At 39.7% G+C, this 19387-nt stretch overlaps 2 protein-coding genes across 5 annotated transcripts in view; both read left to right on the plus strand.

Moving 5' to 3' along the window:
• Positions 1-19387, plus strand: part of si:dkeyp-72a4.1 (uncharacterized protein LOC100148058 homolog) — a 39354-nt gene that overhangs the window by 19428 nt on the left and 539 nt on the right. The window lies entirely within an intron of this gene.
• Positions 1-19387, plus strand: part of LOC118332462 (disabled homolog 2-interacting protein-like) — a 114623-nt gene that overhangs the window by 6847 nt on the left and 88389 nt on the right. For 2 of the 4 annotated variants that reach the window (XM_035667760.1, XM_035667761.1), the window contains exon 1: positions 3334-3486. The exons of the other annotated variants lie outside the window; for them this stretch is intronic. The gene's annotated coding sequence lies outside the window, so the exon portion shown is untranslated. Of the gene's footprint in view, positions 1-3333; positions 3487-19387 lie in introns of those variants that run through there. 4 annotated transcript variants of the gene reach the window in all.

The raw sequence follows: 19387 nt of genomic DNA on the forward strand, positions 1-19387 counted from the left end.
TCTATTCTAGATTACTCTATTAATATGCCTCAGTAATATTAACTTGGAGGCTAACTTTTTGAAGTTTCGTATCACCTGTTGTCTGACTTAATGTTTAAATAATCCTACGCACCGCATTTGCTTGAATTCATATCCTTACTGCCGCTTGGGCGCCGCCAACTAAAGTCCTACCTGGGTAGATCTGTTACCTCACTTTAACACTTATTATACCTACCACATACTTTACATTGTTGTTTTTACCATGTTATATATATATATATTAGATTATAAAAAAAAATGTGTGAACATAAAGAAAACAAATAAGACATGGGTATTTGTTTTAGGTTAAGTCTCACAGTTCTTAACTTGAGCTCAGCTGGTGGACTGGAATGAGGATAGGTACGTATGTGGTCCCCCCCCCCCCCTCGAGCTGTAAGGTGTACAGTTCAATCCTACCGCACTTGAAGTAGGTATGGAATACAAGTATTGATTCACAGCCTTCTTTCTGCAGGCAACAGGCTCTGGATCGTGTGGGTTGGGGCTCACCATCCACCACTGGAAAGGGTCTCATTTGGAAACTCTGAACTCTCTGTTGAGGTCTCTGAATTGTCCTCTAAAGGTCCTCTGAAATCTCTGGCCTGCTAAAGGGATGCTTGACCTATTAATAAGGTCAAAATAGAATTACATTTATGCAAATACTAAGAATGCTATTGGCATTGTGGGCATAGAATGACTGCAATCAAACTTATATTCTTCTGAAAACTGCTGTACACCATATGCAGTGCAACTCTGTTTACCATTATGCAAAATGAATGAGTTTGCTATGAAAAATAAGAAACACTAAAAGGTGGTAAGGCAACACAAGTACAGAAATATGTATCTTTCTGTACTTAGCATGTAAAGCGCTGCACTTTCCAACAAAAAAAAACATTGGAAAAAAGCCTCACTAATTGTCATAAACTGTTTTGGAAATTTGGCAGTGTTTGGATGTGATCAAGCCAGTCAAAAAAAAGGAGTAATCACATGCCAGAATGTGTCAAATAACTCCCTCATCAAGCTTTGGTGCGCAACAAACAAAGACAACCTCACAAAACGATGTTTAACTGAAGAGTTTTATAGTTGTGCTGGATGCCTCAGAAGCAAGAAACATATGCAAGTAATAGATCAACATATTTATCCAATCTTCAACGATGTCACAGACGGCCTCTGCACCAAAACAATTTGTGTCATTTCACATTCACTGGATATGTGTGGGAACAGGTCTGTTTCCATTTTGGTTTAAGAAGCCAGGTTTAAGTGGAGCAAACGTGGAGCTGTCTGTCATCAGTTTATTCTAACCTGTCGGCTTTCTTAATGCCCTGCAGCTATCATTATAATTGGCCTAATTGTAGATGTAAGAGAAGTTAAATAAAGGAAACATCCTGTCACCACAATATCTGTTAGCGGAAATCTGTTTACCTTAAACACAAACTCGCTCATTAAAGAACTAAATGATCTATTTAAGGCTGAGTAAATGTAAATACACCAAGAACACTTAAACAGTAAAAACAGTAGCAACAGTAGAACCACAGATGTGGTCTGAAAACAGGTTTGCTTTATCTTTGTGTACTGTGCCTCCTGGTTTGATAAATGTGACAGCGTTGCTTTTAGAGCACATGTTAATGCTACGCCTAACATTTTAGCTTTTTTCTACATTTAAGCCACATTTTAGTGGATCGTTTTTTTGTTCCGGACTGAAATAAATTGTTAATTACCGGGATATTTGGTACACCATTAAAGATGAATTGTAATAACACTGGTGATCCTTTCACTTTTCATCTAGCACTATCCACTATCTTGTTTGGTTCTTTTCAATTTCAGTACTCCCACTCCCACAGCTGTACTTTGTGTTTAGTGCTAGCTAGCATGCTACCATGCTAAACTCAGATGGTAACATGGTGAGCATGTTTACTTTCTGACATTAGCATTTCACGGGAAGCACTGCTGTGGCTAAGTACAGACTTACAGAGTCATTAGCATGGCTATAGCAGTAGTAAAGAAATTGTGGAGATAAATAACAGCAGACTTAAATTGAATAAAATCTAACATAATGCAGTTTACTAAAAGGAAAGATTATCATATGATATTTTTCTTACTGCACAGCCCCAGAGCTTTAAGAGTCAGAGGGACTAGATGTGGTGGGAAGATGAGAGAAGGAAAGGGAAAAGTTGAAGTAGCCAGGAGTAAACTGGTGTGAATAGCAGGAGGAGGGGGAGATATGCTGTCACTTCTGCGGACAAATGCCTTACTTGACAAATGTCTGGCCAAGGACAGCAGCCGAAACATGAGAGTACTGTTCTTTGGCAGGAAGGAGGGAGGGACGTGGGAAGAGGCAAGGAAACATCACATTACCTTTGTAGTTTTGGTGTGGCAACTTGAGTCTTTGACTGAAAATATGCAAACTCTAAAGCTAGTTTATCTCTGAAAGAAAAGAGGAAACAAGTAGACTAATTTGTTCTTTGCAAGTCTTACTATTTATAGACGTACTGTATATCAGCTACTTTCAGTCATTAGCAAACATACACAGTAATTTGTGTCTTAAATACCATATGTTGTAACACTTTGAATTGCCTTTGTGCCTGAAACAACCTACATATATAACATTCCCTAGGCTTGCCATTGTAATAAACATAGTCTGGTACACTGTGTTTTCTAACATCTTTTATTGAATGTTTAATATTTAAATTTTAGCAAAATGGCGTTGTGTACGAAGACAGGTAGAAGACAAGATAAAAACAGCAATGCTCATCCACAGTGCTGCACTATGTAGGCTAAGAACACAGCAAACTTCAGCTAATGCTTTAAAGCTGGAGTGTGGTAGTGAGGCCCGGCCTGGCCCCGCGGTTTTGGTCAACCTCAACAAGGCCTCGGATTGGTTGGATATGAGGTAGGAATTCAGCTCTCTGAGGTCTAAGCTCCGCCTCCTTCTCCTCCTCCCGGCCCCGGGCACTGAGGCACGACGGCTTTCCCTGTGCACTAGCTTGTACACACACACACACACACACAGCCTCTCTCTCTCATTCGCTTTCTCATATGAAAGGGGCTGTAGAGCAGGGAGTTAGAGACATTTGAAGACACGGAGCAAGGAAGTGAGAGAAAAGCAACAAAAGACAAAGAGAGTACTCTCCTGCCCTCTGTTTGTGTGTGGGTGAGCTTTTTTTTTTCTCTCTCTCAATGTGAGCCTGAGAAGGGGGAGGACCTGAACCCTGCTAAGAGTCAATATCCCTGCAGGAGTCCACAGGACCACTCACACCCTCTCTCTCTCACACACACACACGCATACTTGCTCAGTCCACTGCAGCTACTGCAGCCTGAATGAGTGCAGAAGGAGTAACAGAGCAAGGAAGCAGGGGTGCGAGAGAGGGGAGGAGAAATCTCTGGAGTTACTACTTGTTGCTCTTGGTTTTCTGTGTGGATTGAGGATGATATTCCTTCTGCTTTCCCTGCGGCAGTGGGAGCTTCTCTGAGGTGAGCACTGGCATTCCAGTCTTTTTATTTTTTTTCCTTCCCTCTTTTCACCGGCCAATAATTCTGTTGGGGTCTGAGTTACAAATTTTGTGAGCTTTTCTGCTGGATTGCTCTCTTGGTGGAATGGCAGAGGGGGGTTGAAAGAGAGGAGGAGGTGTGGAGGGAAGCTTTTTTTTTCACGTGCCAGGGAACCGACACTATCACACTGATCTGTCAGAGAAAGAAGCAAAGTAGGGGCTGTAAGAAGCAAAACTGTATATTTTTTTGGGGTGGAAGGAAACGAATGAGGAGGAAAAAATGGGCTGCTGAAGAAATGTCAGGCTTACACACAAAGAGCTGTAACGTGATTCAGAGCTCTGCTTCTGCAAGTGGGACAGCAGAAGATGAGAAAAGAAAGTCCAGCTCTCAGTCTCTCCACACTCCTTCCTGATTTACACCTCCCTTCTTTTGGTGTTTGTTGTACGCAGCTTGGGGCTGCTTTGCTGACAGGACCATGCAACGTAAAATGTGACATTTATTCGTAACCTATTTGGTTTGCGTGCTGGAGGAGTTGTCCCATTCCTTCACGCTGTGGCAAAGGCACAAGGTAGTGTTTAACTACTTTAGGAGTGTGTAGCCTTCATTTATCAGCTCCTGCATGATTACAGTGTCTTCTGTGACTCCTCTACCACAGATAGTAGCTCACTTGAGTGTGCAGCCTCATCATCATTCCTCCACCAACATGTGTTTACATGCTGCAGTCTATCACCCACACACAGAAGTACTAAGTGTCAACGATTTAGAAAGTTGCTCTTTTGGAGTCGGACATCAATAATTACAGTGACATTAAACATTTATGTTAAAACATTTTATGACCGTTTTGGTATAAAGTAATTCATCTGTTGTTGTAATCTTGTGCAGGAAACCCTCTTTAATATATATATATAAAATATTTCCATTCAAAGAGTTTCTATATATTGAGAGTTTTTTCTTTTCTTTTTTTTCCCAGTAGTAGTGCAGTGTGTCCGGGCGTGGGGCGGGCATTGTTGTCCTATTATTAGAGCAAGCTGTGCTGGCCAGCAGCTGTGGGGAAGGAAGTAGGCTCAGAACAGCCGGAGAAGAGGGATTACTGGGAACACTGAGCGGGAATTATGGACTGACTGGAATGGCATTCCTAAGGTGGCAGTGTCATTGGAGAGGAAGATGAGTTAGCCAGAGCACTAGACAAGGATCAGTGTGGATCATAAGAAAACACAGAGAGGCTGGAGGTCACCAGTGATCTTTACTTATACACTCTGTTGTAATTGCAGATTACAGCTGTTGTACAGCTGGATAACTTGGTTCTTGGTTGAGCACTAAAAGTAATTTTTCTTTTTCATTCCATTAATCTGTTGTAGTAGTCGACTGATAGGGGATTATCAATGGTCGATGGCGAAATTAAGAGAGCAGGGCGGCCCATGACTGCTACATAATGCCAGTATGATAATAAATGATTATTTTAGCCAGTAACATGTTGTAGATGGAATTTGTATTAATGAAATAGAGAAATTCATTGGGTTATACAGTTTATTTCAGAGTGTTGCTGGTATTGTAAGGGAGGGGAGGGTACAGTATTCCTAAAGCGATTCAAATAGATTATGTTATGCAACATAATAACATAATATAACATTATCAAGTAACGTAGAGTCATTTGGGATGGGAAAAACGTGTCAACATTTAGAGAAGATGATGGAGAGTTATAGTACAGGGCTTGAAACTAACTTTTTTCACCCCCGCCAACATCGTTCCACACGGCCTGCAGATGTGTCTGCAGACATATTTTGCTTATCGGTCCCGTTATCTGCCAGATAATCAGCCAGATTACTCTGCCTATCACTGCTCTGTTTGTCGTTTTGATCAATCAGTTTATCTTTTGATCTATAAAATATATTAAAATATTGAAACATACCTGTCAGAACTTCTCAAAACCTAATGTGACGTCTTCAAGCTGCTTGTTTTTGTTGAATGAACATAACAAAACTCCCAAGATGTTCAGTTTACAATCATATTAAGCAACAAATCCTCACATTTGAGGAAGCTGAAAGCATGAATGTTTAACATTTTGCTTGATAGGTCATTTGTGAATTAGCAATTATCCAAATACTTAATACATTTTCTGTTGATCAACTAATTAGCTAATTGCTTTGGGACTCTTTTAAAATAAACACCTCATTAGAATGCCTATATTGTATAACAGACCACAATGTGAGTATAATGAATGGCAATTTTAATTTGAGTAAAGAGGGATAAATAAAATGCAACCCAGTATTATCTGTCATTGAGTCTGCTCACTCACTCTTTGTTACATCTTTATCTCTGACGGCCCAGACAGTGGAAGCTGACCAAGTGTTCTTAGGCGGTGAAAGTGGAAGGAGTTCTTTACAGATAGTGATTGCTTGGTGATTGACCGCTGTGATAAACTGCTGTCACACTGGCTAAAGAGATAATAGCGTCCCAGTATTGCTCATATATCTCTGCTATCTCTGCCCCTCCCCATGTAAATCTCTGGTGTGTATTCCAGTGAAATACAGTCTCTCAATGCTGTAAGATAAATACGCCCTTGTTATCTGGAACTTTTGACTCTTTTTCTTTGCATTTTTGATTTCACGTGACTCATTTTTGCTTGTATGACAACTGTGGAGTTTTCTGCATGTTCAAAGTTGTCCATATCTCCATACCCGTATTGTCGAATGCAGGTTGTGATGCGTTTAATGAAGAGTGACCTGTTTTGTGAAAAACAGCCTACAGACCTATTGTGAAATTGTGAACAAAATGGAACAGCACAATTGAGAAAAGATTTAAGATTAACTTCTCTTGAACGTACTTGCTTAAATATTTTGTAATGATTGTGAAATCAAAGATCACATTCCAGCTGCAAGGTTACCCTTTTTCTACATATACAATGGCTTAAATACAAGACTTAAAACTATTCTGTGGTATATTTAAGTGTGTTACACCCCTTAAAAAGGCAGTTTTACTAACTAATAACTAATCCCCTCAGTAGGTATATTTAATTCGGCACCATACTGTTGTCTCTGTGTTGCTGTTAGTGTCTCCTCCTCACAAACACCTTACTGTGGCTTACAGACTTTTAGTAGCACAGGACCTGCCCTCGTTTCCCCTACTCCCTTTTCAGCTTTCCTTTCCCCCTCCCACCCCAGCTCTCTGAAGAGCAGCTATGTAATTAGTTAGAGGCATAAATCACAGACAACAGAAGGGATTTCGATACGTGTTTGACAGCAATATATGGGGGCGGTTTCACTGTGTATGTGGATTGTGAGTTTGGGGAGTAGAAAGGGGTAGAGGGTGTTGGCATACCGTCCAATTACGTACATGTGTTTTACAGGGTACATTCTGTGCATCTATAGACACACATGCTCTGCGTGTGATCAAGAGATAGATGATCTGTTTATTGTGTGTCTCAATTTCTTTTAGAGTGCATGCTCGGGCATGCGGCTGCAGCTGAAGCTTTTGTGTTAGCGCTGGCACTTGCTGCTCATTAAGGCCAAAATCAACTGGCCGGTTCATTGTTTTCTGTCCTGTCGACCGCTAGTGACGACTGTCGAAATGTATTCATTGTCTTTGTTCATGCAATGAAGTGGTTAACATGAATGTAGGGCCACAAAAATTGAGGCATTTTGTAGATCTAAATTCTTTGTTTAGCTTCCCCAAAACACTCCTTAACCAACAAATTACTCCCACTGCTCACTACTGTGGGAACATTAGGTACACTCACACATACGTGTACAATAAACATGCAGGTCTTACTTAAAAATCTACAATATGTATACAATATGTACATTCTTTATTTTGTTTAATGACACATTTGAGTAGGTAAGTTGTCCTTTTTTGCAAAGGAGTGGAGGTTGTGATCATCTTTACACGTAGGGCTGTCATGGTGAGGGATTTTCCCTTGCGGTGATTCAAGGTGAATGGGTGAATCAGCACACTGTATGCAGTATTATCACCATTTGTTTTTGAAAATTACTTTGTAAGGGGTATGTTTCATCTCAGTACGTGCTAACACTAATCCCCTTTACTCTTCCTCCTTCTGCCTCCGGGGTCTGTGACCCTGTAACCTGCACTTATAGCCGAAAGACGTTGCCAGATAGTTAAAGGTCCGGTGTGTAACATCTATTAGAACTATTAGCAGAAATAAACCTGAATAAAGGAATCATTATGTTTGTACCTCAGAATGAGCCATTTATATCTACAGACGCTGCGGGCTGCCTTCCATGGACTCCGCCACGTCTAACTGCCATGTTTGTGCACACATTAGCTCTCTGCACACTGTGTGAGTGTGTATTTGTATGCGGGTGTGTACATGAGTGGAGGCCTCAAGGTGTATGCTGTGGCACACTCCTCCTAACAAGATAATGACATAATAGTATGTTGATATATTGACTCCCATTATTAATCCAGCTGGAGTCCATATGTAGTTGTTAATAATTGAATTCTGCGGCCCCTATCAGCAGATGTGGCCCCGAACAACGCTTTTAACCCTGGCTGAGCGTTTCGACATGCGCCGACACCCTCCACTGACGCTGCCAGATAAACGGATGTATGGGCTCACTCTGTGTCTGGTTGTATTCATGTAGGCTTATAGAATTTGATTCGGCACATTGCAGTGTCAGCATGTATGCTGTATGCCACCATGCTGGATGCAGATGTAGTTACAGTATGCTTTTGTGTTCTCGGTACATTTGTTGTGTTATTGAAGTCTCACTAGGAAAGTCAGTAAAATTAGTATCTGGAAACTGTCTACAACTGAGAGTTTTTGGACATTTAATGATCTGGTTGTAATGTTAATCTTGGCAGCTATTTTAGATTTAGTCTTAGTCTTTAGAAGATAATGCTTATTAGTTGTAGTCACATTTAAGTAAGTTTAATCCTTCAAAGTCTAGCTTCAGGTGACAACAACTCAAAACGTTGTAGTCCAATTTTAGTGATTACACTAAATTTTAGTCAACTTTTTAGTCCCGGACCAAAAACAAAGCATACATTTCTGATAGTTCTTATGTTTAAAGATGTATTCTTAGCTCATCATCTCATCTTCGGTCATGCAAAAAAGGTCGTTGACAAAAACGTTTAGTCCTAGTTTCTTTATCAAAACCAACCGTGTTCGATCGCACATCGAGGAATCTTTGTTTCATCCAAATTAGTTTTATTTTAATGTAATACTTGAAGCTGTGAATCAGAAAATGCTCTCATGTCCCGGTGCAATTACCATGGCAGCTTTCATTAATGTCCCAGGAGTTGTTCCATTATTCACTGTCTATTCAGCGGCTCTGACATTTTTTTCTCTGAATGCCATCATCACTACTGTGTCTCTCTGCGGTTTAGTTTAAACACAGTCTTATTCATGTCAGAAGGTGAATTTTAGAATGTTAAACTAACTAAACTAATGAGGGTATGGTAATGTGCTCAAATTTAAATACAATTACGTGTACATGAAGTGCTGAGGCAACGAGTTATGTCCACTTTCACCTTGTGTGAGCTTAATAATTATAGCTGTGCCAGTATTATTGAAAAGATCATTCTGGGATGTAAATGTCTGACAAAGAGTTCTGTGAGATTGCATTCATTTGCATATGTGAAGTTTGTGTTGTGTATATGTGAAGGTGTCACATTTTGTGCGCGCCACCTTGCCGTGACAAAGCCTTGTTGTGTTGATTTACAAGGAGCTGGACCACCCATTGAGTTTTCAATGAGCCAAGAGATAACTCTCTTGCCTGCAGGTCTCCAGCACTGGTTCACTGTCTAGCTTAACGGTTTAGTAACTATGTTCCATAAGTTAGATACTTAGAGGTTTTTAGGGTAAGATTTATTTCAGGCGTTTGTGTGTGTATGTTTGCCCTCACGCCTCTTCCTGTTTTCTTGACCCCAAAGTAATGCAGAGTGGCACAAGAGCAGCAAGTGTTTGTGTTTATATGGCCTTTTTTTCTGAATGACTCACAGCATGGTGCAGAACAACACTGTAGTGTTTAGACATCTAGACACACATATAAGCAAACAAATATACACAAAGTACTTGGTGTCATGTCATCCTGTAAACAAACACATACTGTTTATATATATATAATTATTAAGGCTGATTTCTTCACTCTACAACCTTTTAAAGTATAATTCCGGTTCATTATAACTTGGCCAGCATTTCCATCAGTTATGATAACTTTGTTAACAATGAAGTTATTTTCAAGTCTGGGAAAAAAAATTCTGACAAACATGGACCAGACCGTTGTAAACAAGCCATGGATTATATAAACCACTTTATTTGGTGGTGAAATAGTGAGTGCATTTGAAATGTCAGTAATAATCTCTCATTTTACAAGAAAACAAAGTTGAACCAGGAAGGATGTAAACTATCACACATCTGTTCGCAGTTATAATTTCACAACTTGCCTTTGTTTCCTTTTGCAAATAAGTTTGACTGACCTTTTAGAGACATTTTCGCTTCCCTAAATCTCAGTAATTAATTTAAGTTGACTGGAAATAAGACCCAAGTTGTAAAAAAATGTCTCACTGTGATGCAAATGATGGGTCTCTGCTGTTAGGTTTCTTGCTCTTTTATATTTTTCTCCTCCTTCTTTTCAAATGAGCCTTGACATTAATAGATAAACAGACTTTCATCAGAGTTCCAGACAGACTGGTAGCCAATACAATATGTACAGACAAAAGCCCACCGTTGAACCAGGACCCTGGCTGTCAAAACAAACTGAAACTGGAGTGCAGAAAAGAGCCCTGAAAAACCCAGCGTGGACAATATATTTACACATTCCTTTATAAAAACTGGCCTGACAAAGTTGTTTGACTGCAGTGCTATAGTTCTATTGCTGCCTAAGTGCACCTTTGGCTGTTTTCTAATTTATGAGGCATCACAGATGAAAAAGTTCCTTGAAGTTGAGATTAAAGCCTTGCTAACTTGTCTCATGTCACTGAGCTTTCAGAGACGCCACAGAAACAGCTATCAAACTTATAAATATTCATCCAAGGCTGGTGGGGCAGTGAGGGTTCATCTGAAAGGAGGATCTGAGGCCTGCAGTGTTTCCACAGAGCAATGAAGCAATAAATTATTAAAGAAAACAAAAAAGTGTTGCACCCCAATATATATTTTACATAAAGACTTATATAAAGTTGAGGAGACGGGGACTAACTCAGGGAAAACTTCCTCCGGACACCTTTCTTATCACTCACATGCACACATGCAAAGTGCCCCCTGTTCAATGACATTTAAGCGTGGTTTTGTCATTCTTTTGACTTTATTTTTCCTGTTCTCATATGGCAATGCATCACAAGGCTTTCATTGTTTCTATGGTAACCAGTAAGGGGATCAGTAGATGTTCCACAGAGTCGATATTCAAATCAACAAAAAGACACATGCTGCTTCCTGAGAGACTGATAAATAGGCTGACTGAATACATAATGGACAGTTTAAAGGTCCAGAGTGTAACATTTAGGAGGATCTATTGGCAGAAATATAATAATAATAATGATACAATATTCGTAGGTATGTTGTCTTTAGTGTATAATCACCTGAAAATAAGAATCGTCATGTTTTTGTTACCTTAAAATGAGCGGTTTTTAATCTACAGATGCTGCGGGTCACCTTCTGTGGAGGCCGCCATGTTGTACCACCAAGTTTCTACTGTAGCCCAGCAGGGACAAAACTTTAAATGTTATTAAACTGTCCATTTCGTGGAACCAATGGCAGATAATTATATTTCCCCATGTAGTCCAGACAACAAGGTTTATTTTCTTTTATTGACACACAAAAGTGGGCGTGGGGTGTTTAAGATACATTAATGACACTTTTGAACACACCTTTCTTGATGGATTATTGTACTTGCAAAGTTTTCTGTTTATGAATTCCCTTTCTCAGTTTATCTTAGTGTTCTCTCAGTGTATCTCACACACACACACACACACACACAGTGGGAGAGAGAGAAATTACGTTGATGATGTAAGAAGGTGACCTAACGTGCTGAGACAAAACAGAAAACAGGAAAGAGGGCAAAATTAACTCCACTCCCAAAGGTTTCCCCTCCAACGTAGCTCACTTCCTGTCACATAGCTTCCCACCTCCTACTTGACCCCTTCACACACACGCAACTTAACTGCATACAACTATTTTTTATGACAAATCGCTGTAGCGCTACAGCACCAAGCCATAACAAAAGTTATCTCAGGACACTTTTCAAGCAGAGCAGGTCTAGATCGTAGATAAAATGATCTACAGAGACCCAACAATTCCAACCATGAGCAACAACAAGTTGTGTTTAAGTTTGTAGGCAAAATATAGTTTAAATGGAGATTAGCTTAGGTTATAATAACCTGATTTTAAGTGCAACATTGAGCTACAGTTGAGTTGCCTGTCAGTGTCTTTGTAGAACCAACTGGTGGAGACTGCACTGTCCCAGATAGTTGTACTCCTCCTGTGTCCTGCCCTCGATCTCTCTGAATAGCCACACACATACAGCAACACTGCAGACAGGCGTTGTACCTTTTGTCATTGGGGCTGTACCACTTTGAAAGGGTACAGTCCCTAAATGAAGTGTATGTAGTTAAAATACAGAACTCCAAATCTGCCTTTTTCCTCCCTCTGCCAACTACCGTTTTCATCTGAGGGAAGGACACAGAACACATATACACACACAATGTGTCTGTGCAAGTGTGTTGGAGAGAGAGACAGCGAGATTGCTGTTTATAGCTGTGGATTCCCACGCTAGATAAAGTGTTGCTGATCAGAGGGATGACTGCACTGACAGGCCAGGAGCAAATAGAATTCACTTTAAGTGCCTGTTTTGATGTTTACTCTTGCTTTATGTCTGAGTGTGTCTCTTCGTTCATGTGTCTGTGTGTGTAGACTTGTTAGCGGATTTCCATTGGCTGTGTAACCTGAGGTGTGCCGTGCATGAAAGCTCACCTTGATCTGCTGTTAAAGCTTTAGGGCTTTCCCAAACTGAAATGAGCACCCCTTTGTCTTTTTCACTTCACTTGTTCTTCTTAGAATTTTACTGTTTACTACTACTGTATCTGACAGATAAAAAGGAGTCTTTTTGATTGATACAAAACGAGAACTTTGAAACAGAGTGAGACCAACTTTTATGGTGGAAGGAATTAATTAAGTCTTGGTAGCCAAGAGTGCAAACTAAATCAACACTTCATGCTTCTACTTGACAATAAATCCTTCCTGCAGTTCAGGGATTGTAGTCCATTCTACATTCTACGTACTGCTTACATTCATTTTGATTTTCTCCATACATTACATCAGATGGGACCACAAACAACAGAAGTGTTGCAAAATAGGAGTGAAATATAAGCAGTTTTTTTTATTGATGACACAGCTGCACGAAGTGTTAAGATGCATTCATGGTTAATAATAACAAGTATGAAAAATTATCATTTAGGAAACTCAGCAGCAACATATCTTTCCACTCACAGTGCTATTGTTACTCTAGAAAATCCACATCCACTGAACCCAATGTCTGCAGTTTTTATTGGAACTACGTTCTACTGATGAAATAGCCCCTATGAAATCTGTCAATGTGTCAACACTCAACAGCATGAGTGTATGTTTGCCTTTGTTTTTAGAGGACCCCCCCTAGATCCAGACTCTGTGTGTTTGTTCATTTATGCATTCATGCATAGTAATTTCTGCAGCACATTGACTCACTTTAGCCGCTACAGTTAGAGAGATGGAAGCTTGTCCTTGTATGCCAGACTGTGTACTTGCAGGTGAAACCTAAGTTAACCGTCAGCACATTTGCACATATTAAAGGTCAGTTGTTGATGGATAGAGAAGTTTTACAGTAGCATTATTTGCAAGCCTCAGTATTGCCTGTATTGCTGCCAAATCCCTTGTCACCCCTCCTTATCCTCACTCGGTGGGCCACTTAAATTTCACATGGCCATTTAACAAATCATGCCTATTGTTCATATGACAATGGAGTCTCTGTGGCTGAATGGGAAGTAGCGACCCTTATGTGGGCTGTGACTGAATTCCATAAATTCCAACATAAAGAACACGAAGTTTATTCTAAATATAACAAGTAGTAAGATCACATATTATGAGATATGTAAGTATTTAAGTAATCCATGTCAGTATATCAGCACAGAAGCGTTTGTTTGGGCCCACATTTGCTTTTTTTACGTTAGAGTTTGGCATAGTGTGAAAGTGGGAGTGAGCAATTAAAGGAAACAACGAGAAATGGTGATTCTTCTTTATGTGTACAAAGGGAGAGGGATGTTATAAAGAGCAGCAATAAAAAGCTTAGGAATGAACTAAGAGGAGGATAATTGAGGCACTACAGTCCTACTTCTGTAATGACACGTTTCGTTACCTATAAAACCGGCTTCCTGGCTCTCTCTGTCTTCTAATTTTTTTTCCTGCCTCTTTACAGCCTGTCCTGTCAGAGCAAAGACCATTACAGATGTTTTACAATAAAGAATTTGGATTAATTATGGGTGCAATATTTCAGCACATTGTATAAACTAATAATTTGCCTGCAGTCAACTACCATGAAGCAGGATTGGATCTCAAAATGAATGAATGAATATTAACAAAACAAGAGCACCAAGTGATCCAGAGCTCACTGTGGCAAGTTTTTAGTATATCATATTCAAAAGACATTTCTGTACTGTACTGTTTAGGGCTGTACAGTATGGTAAAAACATCATGTTGCGATTATTTTGACAGATATTGCAACTGCAATATGATTCACGATTGATCTTTTTGCATCACAGATTTCTTTTTCACTACAAAAAAACTATTCAAATCCTGATGATGTGGGTATATGTATGTTTTATTATATCTGGAGAACAAGATTTGTAGACCAGGGCATCTCTTCAGAACTACAGTACATCATTATAATGCTGCTTTGTCACACATTTTACTTTTATCAAAAAATTGCAGTTTCTGCAATTTGCATATTGCACTTGGCTATATTGTGATTCATTGTGCAGCCCTAGCACTGTTTTGTTTTGAAGCCAAAAACCAACCTGTTCAGGGGATTTGGCATATTGGAAAGTTTCTGAAAAGCCTCCTAACACAGTACAGTACTCATATCTACTTTTATTCTTCAATCTCTCGCCCATAGCGTTTTGTTTGACCTGGGATTTAAAGGGGAGTTGCCATGTAGATTAAATAAGAACGGGATTACTAAAAGGAGATGGACAGTGAAAACCTGTGGAGAGCTTACACCATTTGTGCCCCCCAGTGGGATCAATGAAGTCTCAATCTATCCGTCTCAGGTCAAGCTGAGTGTGCTGCGGTGAGTTGTATGTGTTGGTGCGCAAATACTGTAGAATGTGGCTAGCCATGCAGTCTGTGATCCTTTATCCTGTGTGTTGTTTTGCTGCTCCCAGCCGGACGCTTATTTGTTTGATCTACAGTGAATTGATTGGAACAGATTTGCCTGTGTAAGCTTTCGCTTAAATGTCAACAACAGAATGTGGGCTATTCACTCTGTAATCCTGACATTGTCTCTTTGATGCGCATGGCCTCACTGTGTGTGTGTGTGTGTGTGTGTGTGTGTGTGTGTACACACCATGTCACTCAGTGTGTGTGTGTGTCAGTGTGAGCGAAACAGTAAAATAATAGGTAGAATTAAAATAATAAGTAAATCAAAAGGGAATAAAGTGCCAACTCAAAAGAGGAAGTTACCCTGGACTATGGGGAACTGTGATGCACATTTTTCTTACACAAAATGATTGATCAAGTATTAAAATAATTGTTTGATTCAGTAACTTAATATAACACAACATTGTTATATCTATGTTTCTGTTTACTTTTTTACTCTTCAATTACTGTATGTTAAATGTATTTTGCATATTAAGTATAACTAAATTGAAATTTGATGGAGTAGGGAGAGAGAACAACAGGAGGAGCCTTTGAGGAGTTTGGGTCTTAAAGAAGCCATATCTTGCTAAATGCATTTATACAATTAAGTTACATGCTTCTACACACGTGCACACAAACTAGCTACAAGCATTGGTCAACACCTTAAGGCTAGTCGTTATTTGTATTGTTCAGTGCTACGTGATACGGGCTCATGAACAGAAATAGTGTTGGCGGACCTCAGTCTCGTAGGATTCTCTCTCTGGTGTGTTTTGGGGTTCTGTGGGGGCCTATAAGATCTGAAGCCCACCAGTGGGGGAGGAAGATAAGACAAGCCACAGGAGGGACTACTAGCTAAGCTTAAATCTACACAGCTAGACTGCCAATAAGCACGATATGAAATAACACTACAGCAGTGTGTTTTTTGTGTACTTTTTTCACATGTTCATCATTCACCTGAAGCAGTGTCGGGTGTGCAGTGAGAAGGCGTATGATAACACATCTGGATATAATGGAGATCTATTATACTTGTTCGCTTCTTTTTTGCTGTTCACATTACATTACATGTGAAACTGTGACTACAGAGAATAATATGCTTTTTGTATAGATGGGAGTGATAGAGAAAGGTATAGAGAAGCCTGGATGGAATCCCCTACAATAGCAGACAGCGACCATGTATTTGCCAGGTCACCTGCAGAAATGGATGACAGCCTGAATGCTAGCTGTTAGCTTTTAATGTCCCTTTCACTGAATGCTTTTTTTCTGGCTGCTCATCCATTGTTGAAGCGAACTGTCTGATCTGGCATTCAGAACTGTGAACATTTCATATTGAAGAGAATGCTTTTATACTTTTATCACAGAATGGAAATCCCCTTGTTGCATATACAGTATCAGGTGACTTTCTCATGAACTGCAGGGCTGGATGGCAGAGCCTGATTCCATGGTTCCTAACGTGTTTTTAACATATAAAGTCTTCAAGGAGGCAGTGTTTATATATAGTTATATATAGTTTATTTATGCGTTATCTATATAATCTAAAGCACTTTATTATGCTTAGCTTGTGACAACCAGTGGACATTGTGTGTGTGTGCATGTATAGCTTCTGTGTATGAGTTCAAGTTGCGTGTGACTGAGCATGATGGTCCATGAATGTGTATGACTTTGTGTACCTTTTGTGGCACATTCGATATTAAATTTGAAAACAACATTGCCTGAGGTTTGTCTGCGCTCAGCTCATCTCAAGTGTTTGCTTCATTAGCGAGACCTCTCTCATCTCTTCCTCCCTCTCTCTCACTCCTTATTTCGGCTCTTTATTCCTTTTAATCATTGCGACAAAGAGTTCACCCCTCTCCTCCTCCTCCTCCTCCTCCTCCTCCTCCATCTTGCTTATCTGTTTGTCTCTGGCCAGCAGTGTCACACAGACTCCTCTGTTCTTCTGTTCTCTAGTCTTGTATAATGAGTTCTGCTTGGGATGGGACATTCTGCAATTTGGCCTTTACTCTGGGGCCAAGAGGGAGTGGGAGGCATGAATGAGAGGTGGAAGAAAAGACAGCATGGATGGATGGCACCAGGCTGTCACTAAAGCAGCAGTGGTATTAGTTAGTTAGTATGGTCAAACTTCTTTTAAAATTGACTCTCTAGTTATGTAGGTCTTAAAAAGTAACCCACAGTGCACATACAGGCACTGATAATAACCAAACATTTTTAAATCTTCCGTCTTACTACAAACTGAAATGTCAGCTGTCCATCACCTCCCTGCCATCTGTTTATCTCCAGGTTGGATGTGGTTGACACAGTTTCACAGTATACACAGAACTCATTTTGTAGTTTCACAATTGATGTGAAAATGTAACTTTCAGGTACGACATTGATTAAAATCATATTGCAGATGCTGGACGATTCTCACTAGTTCAAGGGACAGAAATGTGGTTTTCATGATGAAGTAAGCCATCTTGGTCTCCCTTTTTTATAAGTCAGACACTAGAGTAGACCCTGTGACATAATGAGGACATTTTATATTGTGGCGAGCAATAACATGCTAACCATGTGTTTGTTAAAGGTCTAATCTCACAGCAGTATTTTAATCTTAAAGTCAGCATTTTCTTCTGTAAACACTTAAGTAAGTGCATTTCTGTGTGCCGTGTCCGTGTATTCGTTAAATGTCACTTCAGCCAGCCAGAGATTTGAGATGGACTTTGATCTTCTTGATCTTCATCCCTTTAATCCACTCAAACACTCCATTTTCTTTGTGATGAAAACATTCGCTGGAGAACAGACGCGCTCCTCTTACAGAGGGGTCGTTGATTTCTCTGTCCATCTGTTTGTCCTTTCTCTGCCAAATTTTTGCGGATTAATTCAGATTAGGAATTAATTGGACGGTACTATTAAGATGTTGGTGTGCAGTTAGCCAGCATGTTATATCAAATCGGACCACAATAATACATCTGCTGTAAAACCATGTGATTAACTCTCTCTATTGTTTTCTGACTTTTTTACTGTGTTGCTGTATAACCCAAGCAAACCACAACACGAAAACTGCACTGGAGCTAATATTCTAGTGCAGTTGTACTCATTTTGAGTTTATAAGGTACCTAAGTTTTTGTTGCAATGTGGTGCAACACGTTTCAGTAAATACTGCTCCTCTACTGACGATCCACAGTCATTCTCAGGGTGCATTTTATGTGTCCGCATCTGTTAAAGCCATCTAGCAACAGCAATTTATGGGCAGTTTGAAGGGTCGTAACTGAGTGCTGTTACCATCAGTTGTACATTGCCATGTTCTCCACAAGGGGTCAGTATTGATACAGCTTTGATCTGCCCTTTGGCTCCACAGGATATATTACATGTCAGTGTAGACGTAGCGTTCCACATGTTCCCAATCTCATTGTGTTGTAAGATAAGGACTAAGGTAAACAGTTGAAACAGTTGAGTAGTCAATTAAAAAAACTGTATTGTTCCAAATATTTCCATAATTGGTAAATATAAAGTAATTTTATGACTTGGCCCTGGACAATGGACATTTTACAGACTAATTATTATTTGAGATAATGAAAATAATTGTTAGTTGCAGCCCTTTCTCTGTGTATACCAATGTACTGTACCATCATGTACACTCAGTTGCCAGTGTATTAGATACACCTAGCTAAAACTAATGCACTCTAATACAATAGTCCTGCATAAATCCTAACTTTATGAAGGTTATAGTGTTCACTTTTTATTGACACTGTCTGAGGTGTTGATCCAACTGTATGGTCATAATTATTTATACATTTATTGTATATCTTTATTTTTAATAGGTACAGTGCCTAATTAAAAGTAATGGCACCAGAGTTAGCTGGCAGCTAATTTGAATCTGATGTCCCTGCTTTAGAGGCTGCAGTTTGTGGTGCTGTTGGATTGTATTGCAATATACCGCTGACAGGTGTTGTTTTGTCCACCCCATTTATATCAGAGAGGGTGAGCTAAATAACAGAAACACCTGTCTATATAATTGAATACAGTTAAACAACCACTTCAGAACTAGGATTAGAGGCAGAGAGAGAAAGATAAAGACCGCACACTCTGTTCTCTGTCTGGCATCTTTAAGAGTTTACTGCTGTTTACACCAAAGCAGCGGTGACTTTATTATATATAGTAAAGTCAAGTTGTCTTTTAGAGGGTAAGCTATTATCTGCCCAAGGAGATTCAAGCAGCAGTAGCTATCAATTCTGTCTTATCCACTGCTCGTAATCCATACTAATATGTTTTGTCATTTCCAGACGAACAAGTTTTGTCTTTATGGTTTCTTATCACATACTGGTTTGCTCTGTTATTACAAAGCAATCTAATCCCTGTGACTCCCTCCGAGGTGTTTTGCTCTAATGGCCAGCTATATTTCAGTTGTAAAAGCCAGTATGTGCCACTTTCTGTGTCAGGCCCACTATCCATGTGGAGACAATAGAGTGAGCCGTGCTAAGAATCGATACATCTCTCTTTGTCTGTTCTTGTCTGCCCTGAAACTGGAATTAGTTCCATTTCCTCCACAGCTGGATACTTCACTGGTTTTTC

The sequence above is a fragment of the Morone saxatilis genome, unplaced genomic scaffold (assembly GCF_004916995.1).
Source record: "Morone saxatilis isolate NCDOM2014 unplaced genomic scaffold, NCSU_SB_2.0 Contig21, whole genome shotgun sequence".
In the NCBI taxonomy this organism is placed as follows: Eukaryota; Metazoa; Chordata; class Actinopteri; family Moronidae; genus Morone; species Morone saxatilis.